At 50.2% G+C, this 23,308-nt stretch overlaps 1 protein-coding gene across 1 annotated transcript in view; it reads left to right on the top strand.

Moving 5' to 3' along the window:
* Nucleotides 1–10,181: 10,181 nt before the first annotated feature.
* CYRIB (CYFIP related Rac1 interactor B) overlaps nt 10,182–23,308 on the top strand; it is a 147,040-nt gene continuing 133,913 nt past the window's right edge. Inside the window, exon 1 of the mRNA XM_057735621.1 lies at nt 10,182–10,447. The gene's annotated coding sequence lies outside the window, so the exon portion shown is untranslated. The remainder of the gene's footprint in view (nt 10,448–23,308) is intronic.

Below are 23,308 nucleotides of genomic sequence, written 5' to 3'. Positions count from 1 at the left end.
ATGGGTGGTCCCTACTATTCGTATTAAAGGGTTACCCAGTGACTCAGTTACGAGGTATCCGAGGGTGCCTTTGAGTTCTAGCGTGGGTTCTTGTAATGGAGCTGACCACAGGCGTGGGGTCTGGAGGCCAGGTTCAAGTCCAGCTTCTGGTATAAATAGATGGCATTAGACACATCACTTTGACCCTCAGGCTGCCATTTTCTCTTCTGTCAGATGGCAGAAACAGTACCTGCTCATCACGAGCGACGGGGTTTGAGGGTTAAAGAGAATGTGTGTAAAATCCCTCTGTAAACGCGAAAGCCCTGCGTACTGCAAGGACTGTTTATTAGCCAATTTTACAGCCCCCTCTTCCATCATCCAACAAAGCTGGTGCTCAAGGAACCGTTTGATGGTCACTTGATCAACTTATACTCATAAATGGACATGGAAGGCAATGACAATATATTGGAAAAATGTGCACGTGTCAAGGACAGATGCAAATGGAGCAAACGCGTGTGGCACTCACCTTTTGAGGATTATCTGTGCCATTTGCCGTCTCCCCCTCTTCATTTGTATATGTACCCACAGCTATTGCTACAGATCATCTTTCTTAGAACCCTTCAGGGGCTTTTCCTTTTGCATGAATGTGACAGAAGAATGATTTTTAGCAGCACGCTTTTCCCTCCAAATAGCAATAATGAAAGAGCAACAGCCACCAACATCCTCAGTGCGCTCCTCGTGCGCCCTGTGCAGCACTAAGCCCCTGAGCTGTGTTATCTCGTTGAATCCACACCGCGGCCCCATGGGCTGGACTGTGATCATCCCCATTTTCCTGAGGAGTAAACTGAGACTTAGAGAATTTCAGGAGTGAGTGCCAGATCCTGTCTTTAAAACCTTTCACGATTCAAGCAAATCAAGTCAGATTCTTAATAGTCAGAATGCATCCAACTGTGTGTGTGTGTGTGTGCACGCACGTGAGCATTCTTTCCGAGCCAATTTCAAGAAAAAAAGAGATCAATGACTATATAAGTTTATTTTTAAAATTCCTGTCTTTTTCTTTAAGTACAGCTTGAGGGGTTATGCTAGAGTCAGTTTACACAAATGGACTGTAACATTCGTTTCATTCATTCATTTTCATTCATTCATTCATTCATTCATTCATTCATATTCGTTCATTCAGCTCGCTTATTTAGCTCTGACAGTTCCAGGCACTCTGCCAGGTACACAAAAACATAAAAAATAATGACTTGAAGGCATGTTGCCTTGTGGTTAAGAGAATGGATGCAGGCGTCTGTTTGCTTACTGTGTGGCCTTGGGTGAGTCATTTAGACTCCTGGGCCTCAGATTCTTCATGTGAAAAACGGAGATGACAACAGTGCCTGCCGCTAAGTGAGATCACTTACGTCAAGCACTTAGTTGGGTGTGAGCTGTGTAGTAAACGCTCCATGAATATTTCCTATTGATACCCAGCCGAGGCACAGCCAATGGACTGGAGCCACTGGCCTCCCAGGAGCCACACCCCTAACGACTGTGATCTGGGACTCTATCTGGAGCAGCTCCAGGTGCCAAGCTCTCCTGCCCCCGGGCCCTATCCGTGTGGCCGGCTCTGGGCTGGGTGCCCACGTCGCTAGGCGCACGGCAGGCGCCCCCTCTGCCCCTGCCCTTGGCCTGGGCATCTTTCTCAGCTTCACCAGTCTTTAACCTCTGCCACCCTGGCCTTCATAGATGACGTGCCCACCTCAGAGCTGGCAGCTGCCGGTGACCCTGCCCAGATGCTTGGAAGCTGCCTGCCACGGTGTGTGCTGAGCAAGGTTTATTCTAGACCCCAGTGTTCCTCACACTTGACTGTGCCTTAAAGCCACTCAGCAATGGCCATGACAATGCAGGTTCCTGGGCCCACGCAGACCTACTGAGCAAGAATATGTGGGAGGGGCAAAGCCTAGGAATCTGTATTTTTAACAAGGACCCCAGGGGATCCTGATGCAGGTGGCTCTGGGACCATGCTTTTGGAAAACAGTTTTCTCATCTGCAAAGTGGGGATACTGATAAAACTCCAAATTGTTACAAGCATTATATGCAATTAGTTTCACAACAAAAACTTGTTAAAGAACACAGGATTGGGATTCTGGAGAGATGGGCTGAGACCGAAAGAACTGTGTCTCTAACGCGCTGTGTGACCTTCCACAAGTCACTCAACCTTCTGTGACTCAGTTTCCTCACGTGCAAAGGGAAGGCAACAGTGCTGCCTCATCTTCATCACAGGGCTGTTAGGGGACATCCCGGGTGACCATGGATATGGAAATCCTTTGAAATGTAAGAAGTGCTGAGCTTCTGAAATCCTGGCCTATGGAAAATGAAACTAGAGCAGGAAGGCAGGAGAGCGGCCCAGAGGCAGCCAGGGCCTGGGGGCGGGGCGGGGGGGGGGGGACAACATCCCTGGGGAGCTGGGAAAGAGGCCAGCATGAGGGAGGCAGGTGTCCAGGTGAGGCAGAGAGAATGGGGAGACCAGTGTAGACACGCTGAGACTATAGCCCTTAAATGGGGTGAAAAGAGAGATTTTATCCACATGGAGCCATCGCAAAAAGTGTCACTGGAACTCAAACAAAAAACCCAAGTTACAGAGGGATATGTACAAGGAGACCATTTATGTAAGTTTAAAAACATGTAAACAATATTTCATGCATATTTTATAGGTGCGTATGTGTTTATGTGGTAAAAGTGTAGGTATATTTAACAAGCGTGTTATGTCACTCAATGTGCCACATACTATCCTAGGTGTTTCGTAAACAGTAGTTCATTTAACCCTCCAAACAACAGGCAGAGGTGATACTATTCATATTTCCAGTTTCAGATGAGGACCCTTCAGCCCCAGAGAGGGTGATTAATGGGCCAAAGTCACACAGCTAGAGGGTGGCAGCACGAATATTCCCCACCCAGTCATTCTGGCTCCAGAATCCTCATTCATAATATGGTTCTGGCTCCTGGTAAGAAAGGTGAAGACTAAAGTTAGGACATAAGTTACCCCTGGAGGAGGAAGGAGAGAAACAGGGGAGGGCATAGAGGGAGCTCCAATTCTATCTGTTTTGTTTTGTTTTGTTTTCAGAGAATCTGAGCAAATATGACTGTATTTGTTTCCCAGAGCTGACATAACAAAATACCACGGACTGTGTGGCTTAAACAACAGAAATTTATTTTCGCACAGTTCTAGAGGCTGGAAGTCCAAGGTCAAGGTATCGGCAGGGTTGGTTCCATCTAGGTCTCTCCTTGGCTTGTGGATGGCTGCCTTCCCTCTGTATGTGTCTGTGTCGTACTCTCCTCTTTTTATAAGCACACCAGTCATTGTGAATTAGGGTCCACCCTAATGGCCTCATTTTAACTGTAGGACCTCTTTAAAGGCCCTATTGCCACACACAGTCACATTCCGAGGTCCTGGGGGTTAGGACTTCAACATAGGAATTTGGGGGCGGGGGACACAGCCATAACAATGGCCAAATATAAGACAGGACAGAGCTACACTGCTTTGCATGAATGAAATATTTCTTAATAGAAGAAGTCAGCGTGGTTGATAACAGTACCATGTTCACAGTAGTGATGGAAACACACTGGCTGGGAAGGCGCAGGAATCCAAGAGGAATAAAACGGACACCTGCAGCCTGTCTGCCATCCAGCTCAGGCTCCTCAGCCCTGGCCACACATTAAAAGCACCTGAAGAACCCTGAGAACATTCTGAAGTCTGAGCCCCACCCAAGATCAATGAAGTTGGAATTTGGGGCTGGGGCTCAGGTATTGGAGGGTAAACAGGTTCCCCAGGTGACTCTATTATGCACCAGGGCCAAGAACCACCGCTTTAAGTCCATGGCTCTCAAATGTGAGCTGCTCTGGAATCACCTGGAGGGCTTGTTAAACCCCAGGACGCTGGGCCCCACCCCCAGGTTTCTGAGTGGGTAGTTCTGGAATGGGGTGAAGACTTTTTGCCCTTATCAGTTTCCAGGTCATGCTGGTACTATTATCCAAGGGTGCACTTTGAGAACACTGCTCTGAGAGGTTACCCACTACAGATTGATGCCTGGGTTTTTTTTAATGAGCACAGGGTGTTGTAAAGATTGGAACGTGAATGCCTAAGGACGGAGGATGTGCTCCCCTTCACCACAGTCCCCACCATTCCCTTATTGCTAAGGTGGGCAGGTGTCAGTGGCTGGACCTGTCAGGTAAGGTATCAGTATCTCTCCCCCATTCGCCCATCCATTCATTATTCAGCACACATTTATTTAGTTTTGGGTACCATTCTAAGGGCTGGGACCTCAGCACTGAACAAGACATGGGGTCTGCCCTGGAGGAAATGGCACTGAAGGGGAAACAGTGCTTTCTCTCTCGCACGCTCCTTCCTTTCTCTCCTGTGCGGGTTTCAGGCCAGCAGTGGCCTCTCGGTCCATTGTGTAAACCTCTGTGGGATGGACATCCTCACGCAGAAGTGAATAAATAAACAGGTTCAACATTGGGCACACAGTGTGATTGCAACTGTTTTAAAATGCGTTTTAACAAGACAGAGGTAGTTCGTCAAATTGTGAAGAAAGAATGGTTGACCCTGGACAGGACGTTATGAATGAGTTTTGCTTTCTTATACTTTTCTCGATTTTTCTATAGTGAACGTGGATTACGTTCATAATTTAAAAAATAACTCACATAGACACCCTCTTGGCCCACGTGTGTGTGCACGTGTGCGTGCACATGCTGGCACCTATGCTTGTGGACCAGGGTGGAGAGACGTTTTATGCTCTGAGAACGACTCATTTAGAGAGTGGTTTTATTTCAGTGTGATCATGGGGGAGACATTTCTGTGCCTTCTCACATAGGGCCACTTGATTTCTCACGGAACATGTCACTGATTCAAGATCGCACCTCCATGTAATTGAGTTTTTCTGCACAAGGAAGTTGACCCGTTTGCACGGCAGTTCTCCCGTAAGTAACTGTTTAACAGCACTGGCTCTAGAACAAATCACTCCCAGCTTTTCTCTAGGATTTAGGCTCTTAGGAAAGTGCCAAGGGCTAGTTTCCCCTCCTACCACCCTTACTGCATGATCCCAGGGAGTTGGCAGTATTTTCACTTTGCTCTCTTGTGCTTAATGATAATTGGCACTTTGCAACAGATCAGTGACGAGCCACGCGTGTCCACCGATTCGCGGGAGGGGCGGAGGGGGAGTGGAGCAGGCCGCGCCTGCCTCAGTCCCATCGCCGCCACCTGCCACGCGCTGTACGAGGGCACGTGTGAAATCTTTCTTGCAGGTGTGCTTTGGTTTGTGCAGTTCGGAGACTCTAGAGTCTAGACAGTGCTTTCTAAAGTTCCCCCAAGAACTTCTTTAGTTCTTTTTCTCCATGGCCCCGTGCTCTGGAAGATGCTGTATATCATATAGTAATACCACAACAATAGCCATTTATGAAGTATCTTCCAGGCGAAATTCTACCTGTGCTCCACACGTAGACCCCATGGCGTCAGTGTCAGCGTCATCCCATTTTACCTGCTGGGGAAACACAAGAGGCTGAATACTTTTCCCCCAGGTCCTGCGCCTGATGAGAACTAAGCTCAGGATTCAGACTCGGGTCTCTTGAACTCAATCCTGACCTTTTCTACTACACCACGCTTTTTTCTCAGAAACACAAATTAAGGTACAATAATAAAAATATTCATACCCAAACGGCATTATTTCATACTAATTGCTTTTACTTTCAATCGTTAAAGGATCCCTTATATAAATTGGCTGCCCGCAAGGAGTTCCAGCACCCCGTTGCCTGGATTCTGACATTTTGGTTCAGTTGTGCAGCTCTATTGTGGCTACATTGAAATATCAAAAATGTACTAAAGGTCCCACTCACTAGCTTCCCCCATTCCTGACCAGGTTTTCCTTCCATCCTTTTTTTTTTTTTTTAAACCCAGGTAAAATTCTCATAACCTATAGTTAACTGTTTTAACTTTTTTATTTTTTACTGAGATATAGTTGATGTACAATATATAGTTAACCATTTTATTTTTTAAATTAATTTATTGGCTGTTTTGGGTCTTCATTGCTGCACATGGGCTTTCTCTAGTTGTGGAGAGATGGCCTACACTTTGTGGCGGTGCATGGGCTTCTCATTGTGGTGGCTTCTCTTGTTGCAGAGCACAGGCTCTAGGTGTGTGGGCTTCAGTAGTTGTGGCACATGGGCTCAATAGCTGTGGCTCGTGGACTCTACAGCACAGGCTCAGTAGTTGTGGCGCACGGGCTTAGTTGCTCCGTGCCACGTGGGATCTTTCAGGACTAGGGATCGAACCCATGTCCCCAGCATTGGCAGGCAGATTCTTTTTTTTTTTTAACTTTTTATTTGTTTATTTTTTACAATTAACTGCATATATTTAGAGTGTACAATTTGGTATCCCAGTCTCCCAATTCGTTCCCCCCACATGGCAGGCAGATTCTTAACCACTGTGCCACCAGGGAAGTCGTAGTTAACCATTTTAAAATGAACAATTCAGTGGTATTTAGCACATTCACTGTGTTGTGCAGCTACCATCTTGATTTAGTTCCAGAATATGTTTGTCACCCTTAAAGGAAACCCCCTACTAAGCAGTCACCCCCATTCTCTCCTCCTCCTGGCCCCTGGAAACCATCACTCACTAGCCCTGGTTCTGCATGACAGGTTAGGACCCCTGCCCCAGCCTGAAACCCAGCTCTCTCTCCATCTCCCTGAGTGAGGTTCTCCAGCCTGAAGGGGCTGCCTGAGCCATCTGCAAACCCCCTGCCAGGATGGCAGCCTCTAGAGGGTTCAGGCTTTGTCCCCTCCCTTAAGTCTGTTGGTTCTGAAAGGCTGGAGGCAAAGCGACCCTGACAACCAGGTAAGTAGAAGGTCACTGAGTTTACTTTAACCCCAGTGGAAGGTGGAATCTGCTTAATTACAAAATACTAGATCCCACATGCCACGGAGAAACTAAGCCCGTGGTGCAAAAAAAAAAAAAAAAAAAAAAACTGAAGGAAATTAAAAAAAAAAAAAAAAATACCAGAAGGACAAAAATGGAGTCCCTGTCTCCCAACTTCTACCTTCTGTTACCTTCTACACGTAACAGCATTCACTCTTGGGAAAAGGCAAATGCTCAGCAGGGAAACACATATTTCTGAGGGGCTTTTGCATATGTGATGGAAAGCGCGATCTACACAGCTTGAGAGAAGAGTGGACAGCACGTACTATGGGAGGACAGGATTCTAAGACTGAAACTTAAATGTGCATGCTGTTTTACAGCTTATAGAGCATTCAAAATTCATGATCCCACATAGCCTTCTCAACAACAGAAATGTTATTATTCCCATTTTACAGACAAGGAAAGTAAAGGAGTCACAAGTTAAATGACTCGCCCTGGTCGCACAACTGGAAACGGTAGGCAGGCCTTCCTGACTCCAAAATCAGCTCTATTTTCAGGATGCCGGGTGTTATGAACTGAATGTTTGTGTCCTTCCAAAATTCCTATGTTGAAACCTAATCCCTTATGTGATGGTATTGGGAGGTAGGGCCTTTGGGAGGTCATTAGGTCATGAGAGCAGGGCTTTCGTAAACGGGATTAGTGTCCTTATAAAAGAGACCCCAGAGAGCTCTGTCACCTCTTCTGTCATGTGAGGATACAGTGATGAAGGCTGTCTATGAACCAGGAATCGGGCCCTCACCAGACAGCAAATCTGCCAGTGCCTTGATCTTGAACTTCCCAGCTGAAACCCTAAGAAGTAAATGTTTGTCGTTTAAGCCACCCAGCCTGTGGTACTTGGTTACAACAGTCCAAACAAACCGAGACATAGGTTTCTACCTGCCATTGTCAGGGTTGATACCCCAGGGAAACAGAGCAGGTCACTGCAGTGGTGAACTGCCAGAGCTTTCCCTAGGCATCGTCGCCAGGTTTCCATTTGCTTGAATTTGTCAGATCTATCAGGACCTGATTGAATGAGCCAAGGTCAGAAGCCAGAATCATCCTCTCAGCCTCCCTGTATCTAGTGAGTGGAGACACATGCATACGAGTTGGACCTCTCATCTCAGGCATCACTTAATTCAGTGGAGTGCAGGGGAAGTGTGATCCAGCCCCTGCCTAAACCCTCACCTTCTCTTCCCTGCTTCCCGACCTCCCACACTTACACCCTATGTTACAATTACACCAAGCTGTTGTTGCAGTTCCCAAGTGTGCCAGAAAGTTCCTACTCCCATGCCTTTAACAATTACTATGATAATTACCATGGTGATAGTGCTCTCCTGGGTCCTATTAATGTGCTAGTTTCTATATATGTGTTATTTCATTTAAATAGCCCCACCACCACCTGATGACGTGGTTATGGTCAATCCCATTTCACAGATAAGCATACTGAGGCTCAGCATGGCTCTAAGTGCTGGGCTTTGAGCCAGACAATCTGGGTTCATGCCCAGCTCCACCGCTATCTAATTAGCCTGACCTTGTGCAAATTCCATCTCTCTCCCAGCTCTAGTATCTTGCAAAACACCGAGCATGATGAACCTGCCCCGTGGGGCTATTGTGAGAATTAAATTAGATGGGCATAGCGTTTGGCATCTGGTCAGTACTTCCAAAATGTTCAGAATTATTCATGCCCACTTTGTAGGCGCCCAAGAAAGAAACAAAGCTTAGCTCAGCTGTGTCTGATTCCAAACCCTTTCTCTGCTTTTCCTCATGTTCATAGTTCAAGACCCAGCTGTTCCATCCCTCCCCACACCACCCTCCACCACTGCGGGGGAGGCATCTAGTTTCCCTTTTGTAGGGATGAGAGCGCAGGTGCTTGAGTAAGCTTCCAGGTGCTTCTAATACCTCTCAAAACTTCTAGGAAGGGCTTTCTGATCTCCTCCTGCTGTCCTCTCTTTGGTTCTCTCCCTTCCAAGCTGGGTAAACACCCCTTCCCCCTGTCTCCTATAAGCTCTGTCATTCCTGCTGCTTTCCTGCAGATAAGGTCCCCCAGGACCAGGAACCTCTTGGAAGTCCTGTTGGAATTCTACCATCTCAGTGCCCCCAGCTCCTAGCACAGGGCTTTAGCAGGGGCATGCTGAAGAAACAAACAAGTCATAATCAGGTTAAGTCAGCACTCAATATTATTTGGTGACTGGTCACCTTCCCCTTGCCCGCAGCACATCCAGGAGAGCTGGAGGTGGAGGGTGGAAAGACAATGGAAGCTTCTGAGGTGACTCCTGATGTCCTGCTAGAGGTCAGAGGAAAGATACTTTAAAGAACATTGTCCATTTTCCTAAGAAATTTGGCTGAATTTCAAAACAGTGATAGGATGGGTTTGAGGGCTGGGGGAGCAAGGCAGAGGGAAGAAAGAAGCATTTTGATTTCCTAGTTATGTCCTGCTACATGCAGAAAAATGCACTCTTTGCCATTATAGACAAGGGGAAAGATGGGGGTCTCAAAATACCTGAAATGAGAATTTCACTGAGGGGCATCCTGTCTGGGAATTTCTGTGCTAGAAGTCCTTGGAGAGCTGTCTTAGGATAGCACTGACACCCCGACTCTCTACCCCCGGCCCTGCTTTATTTTTCCTCCTAGCACTTAGTACCACCAGACACATCAGATGTTTATTGTCTGCACCCCGCCCCAAGGCAGGGATTTTCTTTGGATTCGCAGCTGCCTCTCCAGGGCCTAGACCAGCCCTGGCACTTAGTAGGCCCTCAGCGAATATCTCTTGAGGGCTGAATGGGTGTTTTGAACGCACGATCTTTCGCCGCCCCCACTGCCAGGTGGGCCGGGCAGGGCTCGGCATCCTTCCCGACAACGTACAGGTGAGGGCGAAGCGGACCCAGGGCCAGGAACCTGGCTGGCCTGAAGGTCGGGAGCACCGAGGGCCCGACGGGCTGTGACCTTGGGCCATCCCCGCGCCTCCCAGAGCTGAAGTTTCCTCGTCTACGCCGCGGGGAGGGCGCCGAGCCCCCCCCCCCACACCCCCCAGCGCACCCCACGCGGCCGCTCGCCCGCCTGCCGCGACTGGCCCAAGGTCACCCCCGCCCCGCGCCCCAGGTCCGCGGCCGGAGCCCCGCGCCCCCGCCCCCGCCGCCGGGTTTTGGGGTGGGGGCCGGCGCGGGGCGGTCCCGGGGCGCCGCGCGCGCTGACGCCGGGCCCCGCGATGCGGCGGGGACGGGGCGCGGGGGGGAGGCGGCGTCGGCGGGCGTCCTCCTTTTGTGCGAGCGCCGGCGGCTCGGCTTCTCGAAGGTGAACGGCGTTTCCTCTTCCTCCTCGATGCGTCTCTTCCTTTTATAGTTATTTCTCGCCTGGCACTCGCCCGGGCCGCTGCTGCTGCTGCTGCTGCTGTGCCGCCGCGGCGGGGGCCGCTCGCAAACCTGTGGCGGTGACGTGAGACCGGCCAACCCGGAAACGGCGGCGGCGGCACCGGAGGCTCCGAGGCTCCTGCGCTCCAGCGCCCGCGGCCGCGCTCCCCTCGCCGCTCGCCCGGGCCGCCAGGTACGTGCCGGGGACTCCGTCGGCGCCGCCGCCTGGCTCGCCCGCGCGCGCCCCGGGAGCCGATCTGCACCCCGGGAGGGCGTGGGGTGCGGGGCGCGCGCGTGATGGGTGCGGGGAGAGGTGGGGGTGCGACTCGAGCCGCGCCGGGCGCCCTGCGGTTGGAGAGCGCGCGCCGCAGGGGCGAGAGCCCCCGGCGCGGGGGGCGCCCCGAGGATGCGCCTCGGGTGGGCTGGGGCGGGAGGGCGCGAGGGGCGCACGCGGCGCCGCCGCCGCCCGGGTCCACCCAGCTGCGGGGAGCGCGCAGCGGCGCCCCGTGCCCGGAGGGAGGGGGTGCCCAGGGTGGCTGCTCCCCCGCGGACTCCTCCTGCGAGCCAGGTGAGGGCACAGGGTCTGACGCCGGGCGCCGTACACCTCCCCCCACCCCACCCCGGCTAACTTCCACTGGGGGCTTGAAGGCCAGTGTCTTAGAATTGAGGAACTGGAGGGGGTGAACAAAATCTCCACTGGCTTCAAGACTTCCTCCTGGGGTAACCACCCGCCTGTGTTTAAAGAGCACTTCCTCTTTGCCCTTTATCTTTTCATCATCTTTTTTTTTTTCTCTTTCTTTCTTTTAATGGAAGTTCAGTGTTAAGGGATGGATGCCTTTGCAGCCTGCAGGGCTTCCCTAGGGCTGTGTACACATACCGTGGGTCTCGAACCTGTCTCCTGTTGTCGGGGGAGGGAGGAAAGAGGAACAGAGGACTTCCCTTACTGGAGCCCCGGGGTGGGGGTGGGGGGCGGTCTTTGATCCTCACCCTGCTGCAGAAACGGAGCCAGTGGGGGAGGGGTTGAGCGGGAAAGAGGCCCCGCCGGGGAGTGTCACGAGGACTTTGCACCTAGGTTTAATTCCTTTCTCTGCCACTTACCAGCTGTGTGACCTTGAGCAAGTCGCTTGCCCTCTCTGAGTCTTAGGCGCAGGTCTCTAAAATGGGCCGATTTGAGTTGAGCCTGGAGAAAGTGAGCGAGGATTTCCTGTCCAGGAGAGGGCTCAGTGATGGGAAGTGTCATTGTCAGTCACCTTTAATTTCTGCCTCCCCACTGTCTGGAAGAGGGGCCTGTGGCACATGGGAGGCACACCATGGATATCTGTGAAATGAATAGGTGGATGGTGAGTTTTGAGAAGTGAGTGGCTGGGTGTGGTCCCACATTTTGGCTTCCTTAGCCTGTAGCATCCATTCCACAATCCCCCAGAGAGCTACATTTTGCCACCTGGGATATATGTAATCCACCCCCTTCCCAAGGAGGATTAGCTTGTGAAAATATTGACTCCTTATGAAAAGGAGCTTAAACTCTGACTTTGAGCCTCTCCTATTCTTGGAAGGTTGCATTTGGTGGAAATGAAAAGGAAGCATCATTTTGATTGTCACCGCCAGATGACTGGCTGGGGCGGGCTGCCAGGGCTGACAGCTGGGCTGATTTCCCAGGCCTGGGGGTTCCTGTGAACGTGGAGGAAGCTAGGGAGAGGTGGGTTTTCTCCTAGGTGGGGCGTACAGAAGTGGGTCAGCTGGCCTGAGTTTTCTCCCTGGGGAGGCACGTTGTAATTTACATTATCTGGATCCTGGCTAAACTTGCGGGGAGGGGCAGGGTGTGTGCTGAAGGAGGCTAGGAGGGATTCACCCACAGGGGTGCTTGGAAATGGCCTTCACATGAAGGCTCAGTATACATTTCCGCACGTCACTGTGGGAGATTTTCAGGTAATTTTGCTTTCTCTGACAGCCATCCCTTCCCCTCCTTTCTCAGCTGCCAAAGGCCTGTGTGCACCTCTCTTAGGATCCTTGGCTGTGCTTTTGTTTTTTTTTTTTTTTTCTTCACATCTGGAGGGCAGGAGATGAGCCTGAGTGCTGCTATTATTTTAAGAGGCAAGAGCAGGCATCTCTGTGCAGTGGCCAGCTGCGGTTTAAGTATGCACAGATTCATTTTTAAGATGTAGAGGGGCCATAGTTACCTATGAAGTAGAGATTTTATTCTCATCCTGTGACTTAGAGAAAGTGCAGGATGTGGCCCAAGACCCTCAGCCAATTAAGCAGCGCATTCAAGGTCCCCACTCTAGCCTTCCATCCACAGAGCTCTCGTGCTCTTCCCAGTGGACTGTGCTCCCATCTGAAGGGCCTTTGTGTTTGCCCTGGCACCTGGCAGGCTGTCTGGCATATGCTGGGTACCCAGTACATGCTTTTTTTTTTTTTTGACAGAATGAACAAAAGAGTAATGGTTTCCTCTTTGCTCTTTGTAGAGGTACAGTCTGTCTCCACCTCAGGGTCAGCGCACTGGCCTGTAGGTAACCTTGAAATTGTTCTCTAGCCGTTCCTCCCAAGTGTGTCTTGGTTCTCCATTGTGGAATCCCAGTCTCTGTCGGCTCTTAGTTCAGGACCCAGAGCCCATGCATGACAGGAGGAACTCCTGAGCGACACCAGTGCCAGGAGATTGTGGCCTCACGCTCAGCACCTCCTTGATGGAACAGACCACTGCCCTGTGGCTTCAGCGGCCTGGGACACGGCTGCCGAAGTGGTTTCTCTCTCCCCATCAAAACCATCTTCCAGCGAGCATTGTGGAGATAGTGTTGTGTCAGTGAAAAATCAGATTTAAAATCAGTCCACTTTAGCTATGCGCTGGCCGGAAGCCTTAGAGAGGTCATGACCTTCTTAGAACTTTCCTTTCCTCATCTATAAACAGGCAAAATCATCCCTGCCCTATCCCATCCAGCTCACTGGACTCGAGCCACGAGGGCAGGATCCAGATTCACACCTCACCGTCCCCTCTTACTGTCTGTGTGCATGTCACCAAGTTTCTTCACCTCTCAGAGCCTCAGTGTTCCCAGTGTAAAGTGGGACAGTATATCGGGGGGGATGGTTTTGCCCATTGCCGTTGTGTGCACGGGCCCCCAGTAAATGGCCATCCTCATCAATGATATTAGCAGCAGCAGCAGTGATCCCTGTGTCCTCAACCAGAGAGAGCACAAGCATCTCAAAGGCCAGACCCATCTCTCTTTTCTACCTTGAGTTGGAGCTGCTGGAGAGAAGTAAATTGAGGAAAGGCAGGAGAGGGTTGATTTTATTTTTTTCCTTCCCTGTCTGGGACACTTGATATAGGCCTGGTGAAGAAAGAATCATCATGATTCTGTTTTTCACCCACTCCTGAAGGCAAAAGATCTTTTTTCTTCTCTCTCATAAAGTGAGCTCTTTATGTGCCTATGACAGTCATTTCACATCTTCTTATAACCTTCTCATCCACTCCTTCCAGATTTCACTCAAGACTTGATCCCCCCACATTCTCAAATGGACAAAGTTCTGTTGCATGGGTAGAACTTTGGGAGTTAAGTCTTTGATGGTCTTAAAAGGGGTGATTGGCCTCACCAGGTTGAAAGGAAGATAATAACTTTGTAGCCAAGGATGCCTGAGGTTAACAGTGACTATATTTTCTCTCTCATCCTTTTCTGCTTCAGAGGCAGCGGTGGGTATGGGTTTGGGGGCCAGACTGTCTGGGTTTCCATTCTGGCTGTGCTGCTTACTAGCTGTGTGACCTTGGGCAAGACACTTCCGCTCTCTCTGGGCCTTTTTCATCTTTCAAATGAAGAATCATGATTGCTATCTGGAAAGGCTGTTGTGAAGATCAACACAGAGGTGGTCTGGGGAGCCTCTCAGACAGTGTATGGCCCATAGTAGGTGCTCAGCTAATGTCAGTTACTTTGCTTCCACCCCTGGGCTCTTTCTGTCCTGGCCTCAGTCCCATCATCCTGTCCCTCCGTTAACAGGGCTCCAGTTCCCACTGGGAACCAAGCCCTTTGGGTGACAGCTTCTTCCTAGATTCAAGTTCAAGTCTCCATGCTTTCCCAAACTTCTTGTTGACCAGCCCCAGTATGGTGTTTCCACTGTGAATGGAGAGATTCTTGTATCAGAGCTTGTCCAGGAGAGTAAATTGGGGAATCGCTGAGTTTACGTTTTGTCCCGTTGATTTTTTTTCCCCCTCCTTTCCAGAGACTTACTAGCTGCCATCTGCTCCAAGGGAAAGAGACATCATGTTCATAAATACATAAATAATCGACGTTGACGAGGAGATTTTGTTTAAAGAAGTGATGCTGAGAATGATTTTTATAAATATTTAAGATAATCTGAAGCCATTAGAGGAGTTGCAGGGTTTATTAAAAAAAAAACTGAAAGTGTATTTTGAAAGGGTTCCTCTTCTTTCCAAGTTGAGTAAATGTCAAGAGTGGAAAATAAGGGAAGAACATTTTCTGAGCTTGGACGCAGGGCCCGTGAGGGGCAGGTGGGCCGACGGTCTGTCTGTCTCTGCTGTTGGCAGCTGTGCAGTCATCCATTTATGGGGGCTGGTGGGTGGGGAGCGCGAGGGTAGCCAGAGCCACAGACTGGAGGAGAGGTGCTGCACCATTTTGAAGCTGCCTGGGCTTCCTTGAGGCCCAAAGGGCCAGTGGGTCACACATGCAAGGAATCACCCTGGGGGTGCACGTTTCAGATCTTGCTTGTGAGAGTCAGTGGCAGGCTTCTAGAAGGTTCCTAAGGTGAATGTTTTTGGGTTAATGACAGGCTACATTTTAGCGAGCTCTGCTAAGGCCTGCCAGTCAGGGGGAATCTAGGTGGTCAAATCAAGGGATGTGGGGTAGGGGGCGTGTCAAAAGTTGGGGGGGCACCTCGGAACATGTCCCAAACTGGAATGTGTCCCCAGATCCCCTGGGGATTCCTTGCAGAGTCAGAGGCTGGGGTTGGGGGAAAGTCTGCATTTCTGACACTTCCCCCCGGCATGCTCTGGGTTGTGAACCACACTTTGAGTAGGGAGAGCTTGGAGGTCCCCACCCCCCTTATTCGTTTGGGACCCCGACTGACACTGAGGATGCCAATCAGAATATGACCCGGGAGGCTCCTGGCAGCTGGTGGCTTACTTAGCGGAGGAGGCAGATGTGCCCCAAATCACACGACAAGAGGATGGTGGGACATGAAGGGAGGGTGGAGAAGAGCCCTCTTCTACCCACCCAGAGGTGCTCCGTAGCCCAGCAGGGCCTGGGTACTCTAGGCAGTCAAGGTGGGAGTGGGAGAGGGAGGGAAGCAGAGTGCGTGTGCCAGGCCTTGGCACGTGATGGGGTCTGGAAGGACTGAGCAGGAACCTCTCTTTGGGGGGGAATGGGGTGGGGCTGGGGGTTTTTTTTCCTTTAATTTTTAAAAAAATTTTTGGCTGTGTTGGGTCTTTGTTGTTGTGTGGGGGCTTTCTCTAGTTGTGGTGAGTGGGGACTTCTCATTGCAGTGGCTTCTCTTGTTGCGGAGCATGGGTTCTAGGCACGCGGGCTTCAGTAGTTGTGGCACACAGGCTCAGTAGTTGTGGCTTGCGGGCTCTAGAGCGCAGGCTCAGTAGTTGTGGTGCACGGGCTTAGTTGCTCCGCAGCATGTGGGATCTTCCCGGACCAGGGATTGAACCTATGTCCCCAGCATTGGCAGGCAGAGTCTTAACCACTGTGCCACCAGGGAAGTTCTGGGCAGGAACCTCTTGCTCAGCGTTTCAGGTGTCTCACTCTTAATTGAACACATGAGGGAACTGAGATCCTGAGGGGGAAGCATTTTGCCCAAGAGGCAAAGTCAGGACTGGAACCTAGGTCTTCTGGCTCCCAGGCTGGGCTTTTTACTCCTGTGAGCATCTGCCTGTGAGCGCCTTGGGGCTGCCTTAATGCAAGGCTCTAAGGCCAAGGGGATTCTGGAGGCTGGACGTCTTTCCCCAGTGCAAAAGGTACCTCTGTCCCTGACCCCTCTTTGGCAGGGGACCAAGCATTTAAACCCACAGTGAAAAAGAAGGCCCAGCATAGGAAAAGTGATGGCTTTGAAGTCACACACTGTCAGAGACTCATGGCCTCCTCTCCCCTCCCCCAGTCAGCATCCTCAGATAAGGAGGTGAGGTGCAGCCGTGCAGAGGAGTTAAGGACGGGGAGAGGCTTGGGCAGCAAGAGGAAGAAAAGCTCCATCCTTGACTCCTTTGCTTAGTGGAGTCTCCTGGGACTGGCTCTGTCTGGCCACTTGGAGCTCTTTGGAATTTAAACCCAGTGCCCGCTCAGCAGATACTGTTGGACTGTGGAGCTGAAGGCGCCCTGGCCCTACCGCTCAGTAGCTGTGTGACCTTGGGTGAATCTGTCCTGAGCCAGAACCATCTCGGACAAAGGCGGGCTAATAATACCTGCCTCTCTGGATTATTTGGAGGAATGAATGAGACAGTGTGTTTTCAGGTTGATCGCCGAGCCCCTTTGTAGAAACACTCCAAAAAGACACCCCCTCCCCCCAAGGACATAGTCAACACTGAGTGGGAACTGGTTTGTCCAGTACTGATTTCAGGCCAGGACTTTATCCCTCTGGCAGTGACATGAGATATGGATTTGATGGGAGGGTAGGTATTTCTGTAAGATAATTTCAAACTGCTGCAGTGCCTTTATGCAAAACTGAGCACTGGGGTTGGCCCCTCTGGGGTTCTCCTTTGAAAGGGAGAGGAACCGTGGACCTTAGGGCCTGGTACATCTCGATTCACACACAACTCCCCAGCTGTGGAGTCTTCTGCAGATTGCCTAACTTCCCCCAGCATCCTAGTGCCTGTTTTGAAGCTTGTTGTGGCTCTTAAGTCAGAAACCGGCTCAGTCTGGCTGGTGTAGGGCCTGGTGTCTCAGAGGTGCTCCGTAATTCGAGTCCCCTGTCCACTCAGCCTCAGGGTCTGGGACTCCGGGAGGAGGAGCGTGTAGACCAGGGGAGGCCTTTACTGCTGGTTTGTGTGCCGGCCCGGTCCCAGCTTTGCTCAAAACCAGAGTTGAAGTAAAATACAGAAGACAGCTAGGAAGTGAAACTTGGGCAATAACATCCTAAAATGTCTGCTCTGCTCTCCTGAACTCTGGTTTTGTGTACTGCCCTGAGCTCCAGAAGCACCAGAGACCAGCCAGTGGGTACACACAGATCTTGCGGCCTGCAAACGAAAGCTGAGGGGTGTTTCACAGTCCTTTCCAAACACGCTTTTATAACTGTCAAGTGTTCAGTTCATTGTGGAGAAGGCAGGTCCATTCTACTGTTCAGCGACAGACACTAAGTGATCACCTACTTTGCGCTGGGTCTGGTAATGGGTCCTTGGGGGGAATAAATGCTATGTCCCCCCCCCCCCAAGTCCCTAAGGGCCTGAGCAGCTCAAGAAGGGTTTGGATTTGTTACCTTGGGCTCATGTAAGCCCAGCCCCCGGAAGCCCATCCTGTCCCTCAGGAATTGGAAAAGCGCTCTAGCTAGGTTTGGAGGTAGGACAGTAGGGAGAGTCACTGGGCACCAGAAGACAGAGCAACGGGGTGATTGAAGGGGTGGGGGTGGGAGTTGGGGAGCAAGGCAGCGTATCTGGCGCATTGTGTAGCATTTATGACCCAGACAGAGGCCTCCCTAGTAACAAAGCTCCTATAAACAGCATATTTTAGATTTTTGTGATTTTGGTTTTTTTTTTTTCGGGTTTTCTGGTCTCCCTTTAAATAGTAACAACTTTCCCTTACTGAGCTTGGACAATGTGTATTTTGCAGGTGGTATTTCTTACCATCACAGTAACTCTGTGAGGCAGGTAATATTATCCCCATTTTACAGAGGAGGAAACAGAGAACACTTAGAGGCTAATAAAAAGCAGAGCTGAAATTCAAAGTACCACGCCACCTTCAACACCCACCTACTGTTTTCACTGCCTCTTTTTAAGTGTACCTCCAGCATAACTCAGAAAGTCTCCAAAGGGAGTTGTCTACCAAGGAGCAGATACTGCTGCTGCTGGGTGATGCTAGATGCTGCTAGAAGATGCTGGTTTTCTAAGAGGGCATCTCGTTATAATAGGCACCTTGGCAACCGTCACAGCCGAGAGCCAGCTGCTGTGAACTTGTCAGCCCAGGAAGTTCAGAATTTATAAATGACTCTTGTTTAAGTAGATTACTTGGGCTAATTTGAGTTGTGAGGTTTTTAGTAAATTCAGTGTGAAACTGACTTGTGCTATTAATACACCTTTTGATGCGTTTGGTGTTGGGACGTGTAGCACAGGCATCGTCTGTCTGCATGCACCCCCACAAGACAAAGATTTGGGGGAAGGAAGTGTGCTGTGGGTTCATGCTCTGGGGTGGGTGGTTGAGTTGGAAAGGAAAATCCCAGTGTTTGGGCTTTGGCCATTGTAGACTTGAGAAATTAAGGTGAAATACAGAAGGGATCGCTCTGCTTGTAGTATTCCTCTGCATTCATTTTCAGTGTTTGAATTTGCCAGAATATTCTATGCGTGTGTTTCCTCTTCCCCAGTATTTTTTTTATTTGACCATACGTTGGGTATGTGTGAGCTTCCTGGGTGGGGGGGGGTCAAGAATCCACATTTTAAACAAGCGCTCTCCAATGATTCCGGTTCATCGGTTCCTGTCACCCTGTTAGAGGAACCCCCACGGAGCATAATCTTTAACTTGTGTACCACCTGTTTCTGACTGCTGGGGGTGGGGCAGTTGGTGTAAGATGGAAAGGACATTGACGATCACGTAGTCCCATCCTTCACAGCCTTTTTCAGGCCACAGCCCACGCAGGAAACAGAATTTGTAAGGTGTGGGTTGGGGGATGGGAAGTAAGAGAGGAAGCATCTCTCGGCTGGAGGGGACTGACCCTGGGGCCACCCACCCAAAGTGCTGAGGAGGTCAGTATCTCAACACAGGGTAACCTCGTCTAGGAACCCTGCTGGGGAAGCTCTGATTCTCATCCAAGGGGTGCACCGGCTCAGACAGCCCGTGGAGGCCCAGAGAGGTGATGTGAGTTGCCCAGAGTCACACAGGAACTTGAAAGTCATCTAGGCCACTCATTAAAAGAATGAGCGATCAGACCAGGAGGTGAAAGCCCTACCGAAGACCACACGGCCAGCTCGTGGCCCAGCGAAGAGTTCTTGTGACCAGCCTGTCCGTGGCAGGCGGGTTACAGAGCCATGGTGGCCTCCCCAGCGCTTACCAGCCTTGGAGGCCCGGTTTCCTGTTCTAATCTGAAACTGATTTTATGCCAGTTCCTGACAGACAGACACATCCTTCAAGACCCAGAAGCACCAAAGGAGAAGAAACCTTACACAGGAGTCATGTCTCAATCGCGAAGTCCAGAAGTCAGACCAGCAGGCAAAAGTGCGTGGTGAAAATGATTCAGATAGTCTCCTCATTTGGCCCTGAAGGATCGTTTGCACACATGTGATTTTGTGTACGTGATGCTGTGCAATAACACGTGTGTGTAAATGTATAGCACAAACAGTAGTGTACACAGTAAAGTACGATATCCAAAAGATAAATACAAATAAATAACAAGAGTCAAAGTACACTTTTATTAAAGTTTTTTAAATTAAAAAAAAAAGCATTTGACCTTTTGCGTATAGTTGGATATGGCTAAGCTAAATGAGGATGAGCTGCATTTCCATTGTATGTTGTTTTGCACTGAGAATATATTGCATATGTGCGTTGTCCTGACCAAGTGGCATTCCATATGTTGCACGCATAGATATAATTATTCCAGGGGTCTCTCCTGCTTGAGTGCTACTAATTCTGGAGAGTTTTGGGGGCTCCAGCTCCAGTGTGGGAGACCCAGTAGACTGGAAAGACACAGCCTCTCCTGGCCTAGTGCGGCTGTACTCCGTTTTCTTTGAATGAAAGCGGTCCCTGATCACCGCAGCGCCTGGATTTAGGACGGTTCTCGTTCCTGCACACCTCGCATCTGTGGTTGAGTGCCCCATCCTGCAGTTGATCCGAAAGGGCCTCCTGGGCCCCTGGGGGACTCCAGCGAGGTGACCCCGCCTCCCTGAGGCCCTCCTCCCCCTCCCTCAGTGGAACTGTCTCTTTCCCAAGCGGTGTTTCTCAAAGTTTCAGTGGCGAAATGCGGAGGAAGTGTAGAAAAATGAATTTGCATACTTCTGACTTCACCCTAGCCCTTTCCCTCTCTGCAGTAGATGAGGAATTGGGGGGGTGTGACCTTTTGTTTGTCCCCCACCCCCTTCCCCCAGGGACCCTCTCCCCCGTGATCATGGCTGGGAATGGGGTTGGAAAATGTTTCTCTGCAGCTGACCTGATCTTTGTCTCAAGACCTTGGACATTGAAAACCCAAAGAAACAGAACCGGATCTTTTGTTCTGGATCATATTAAGTGGGGCAGGAGGGAGGGAGTATCTGATTCCACCTTAGAGCTTATTCTCCTGTGCATTATGGAGCTGCCACTCAACAGGGAGATTGAAGAGCACCTGAGATGCACCTGCTGCTATGCAGAGACTGGAATGTTGCCTAAGAGCTCATTCTAGAGAAAACCCAGCGGGTCCCCCCACCCCTCCCCCCTGGATACCTGTGAACTGTGTCATCCTGGAAATGCCCTGTATCTTCTTGCTGGTGGCCAGCTGGGTCCTTGATCCGCCCTTCTGAGCAATCGTGGCAATTTATATCAAGAGCCGTGAAGATCTTTTTAACCTTTGGCCCAGTGATCCCACTTCTGGGAGGCTCTCCTAAGGAAACAATAAAAAAATCTGGACAGGGCTTCCTAGGTAGCACAGTGGTTAAGAATCCGCCTGCCAATGCAGGGGACACAAGTTCGATCCCTGCTCCAGGAAGATCCCACATGCTGCGGAGCAACTAAGCCCGTGCGCCACAACCATTGAGCCTGCGCTTTAGAGCCCGTGAGCCACAACTATTGAGCCCATGTGCTGCAACTACTGAAGCCCATGTGCCTAGAGCCCGTGCTCCACAATAAGAGAAGCCATGGCAATGAGGAGCCCATGCACCACAACAAAGAGTAGCCCCCACTCACCGCAACTAAAGAAAGCCCGCGCACAGCAAAAAAGACCCAACACAGCCAATAAATAAATAAATACATTTATTAAAAAAAAAAAATCTGGACAAAATGTTCCACAGAGATCTTCAGCTCAGCTTATTTTTTGACAATAACAAAGTAAATTGGAGATAACCTAAATGTCTGACCGTAACCAAAAACCTGAATCAGTTCCGCTGTAGCTGCTCAAGGTGAAGGCCATGGAGGCTGGGTGAAACTGAGCAAAGCAGTCATTTATAGGAAAAAAGGACTGGAAGGAAATACACTTCAAAATGGTGTCAGAGGTTACGGAAGGTGGGTAAGAATCTGGATGAATTTCTTTTCCTTTCTCTCTTTGACTCATTTTCTGTAATGTGGTTGTTACTTTTATGGAAAGAAAACCCCTTTTCTCTCTTTTTTCCTAAGAAACTGAGAACTCTGCTGTTTCCAGGGAAAGAAAGAAAACCAAAGTTGAGATCCCTTCATACGTGGTGCATAGCAGAACAGACCAACTCCTCAAACTTAGGCCCGGGCATTCCTGAGGTTCTAGTACCAGCAGGCCTGTAAATAGGGATATAGGACAACTGGAGAAAGAACAGCTGACAGTTCTCTGATATAATAGCCACCATGGGTCAGACACCCCAGACTCAGGCAGAAGACATTGTTGTTGCCATTTAATAATAATAAAATAATAAATGAGGTTACCTGGGGCGGGGTCAGAGGAGGTCACCTGACTTTTCTAGACTCACAGCACTGTCTCCCAGGGCAGCTGATGGGGTTAAGGGCACCTAGAGACACCACAATAGCAGGAACTCTCTTCAGGTGGCATGGAGACAATTTTCTAGGAAGGGTACGGTGAGGGACAGCCACCCGTGAACAATAGCGAGTTGTTTTCTGTTTGGGTGGCGTTGTCTTTGTAAGTGGGAAACAGAGTGAACTCTGGTTCAGATGGAGGAGCTGCTGCCCTGGTGTGTTCTTTTGTTGTTGTCGTTAATTTGCCTGCATTAGGTCTTGTTGTGTTACAGCGTGCGGGCTTCTCTCTAATTGCGGCGTGCGGACTCTCTAGTTGTGGCTTGAAGGCTCTAGAGTACAGGGGCTTAGTTGCCCCACGGCATGTGGGATCTTAGTTTCCTGATCAGGGATCAAACCTGCGTCCCCTGCACTGGAAGGTGGATTCTTAACCACTGGACCACCAGGGAAGTTTCCGAGGTGTGTTCTTAGTGGAGGAGAGGTGACCTTATGTCCACAAGCAGGTGAAGGCACTGAGGGGAGCTACAGCCAGTCACGGGGATAGGAAATTTCCAGACAGTCTCTGTCATATTTAAAATGCCATTTTCTTTCAATTTCTATGCCTGTGGTGTCGCTTGCTTGTCATCTTTGTCTTCATTTTGGAGCAATTCTGATTCAAAACTCCTCAGCCGTTTTTTCAAGGGAGGCACAAAAAAGGTGCCTGGGACCTAGGTGCCAAAGGTGGGTTTGAGGAAGCAGCATATGAATTAATTTTCTGTTTTGGGTGGAAAATTAAAATTGGAGTGTTTTAAAATATTCACTTCAAACCCCAAGGTTCATATTTTTTATGCATGTGTATGTGTCTCTGTCATCACATAGGAGAGGGGGACACGATTTAGCATCATTTCCAAATAGCCATTTATTGAGTGTCCAGAAAAGCCCCCTTTTTTTTTTCATTCCCTTCCCCCTCTGTTCTCTGTTGGACCCGACACCTGGGCCCTCTGCTCCCAAACACCTTCCAGAGGACGTGACAGGTGAATCAGGCCGTTGTGCTGCTCTGGCCGAATGAATGAAGCCAGGAAGCTCCAGGTACTCGCTGAGCTGAGCCCTGGGCCGTAGAGCTGAGTCACGCCTGTTCTGCATCTTCGCAGTTTCGGGGGTCAGGAGTAGGACACACAGCTGCTGGTGGGAGAGGTGTCGGCCTGGGCCCATCATCTCATTTCATCCTCACCAACCCTCTGCCAGGAGCTGTAGTTCAGCTTAGCAAGTCCTAGCAGGCGGCCCATCAGGTGATGGGCGGGTTTAGTCAAAAG

Source organism: Hippopotamus amphibius, chromosome 5, assembly GCF_030028045.1.
Source record: "Hippopotamus amphibius kiboko isolate mHipAmp2 chromosome 5, mHipAmp2.hap2, whole genome shotgun sequence".
Taxonomy (NCBI): Eukaryota; Metazoa; Chordata; class Mammalia; order Artiodactyla; family Hippopotamidae; genus Hippopotamus; species Hippopotamus amphibius.
The sequence above is the reverse complement of the archived record's forward strand: the minus strand, read 5'-3'. Positions and strand labels throughout refer to the sequence as shown.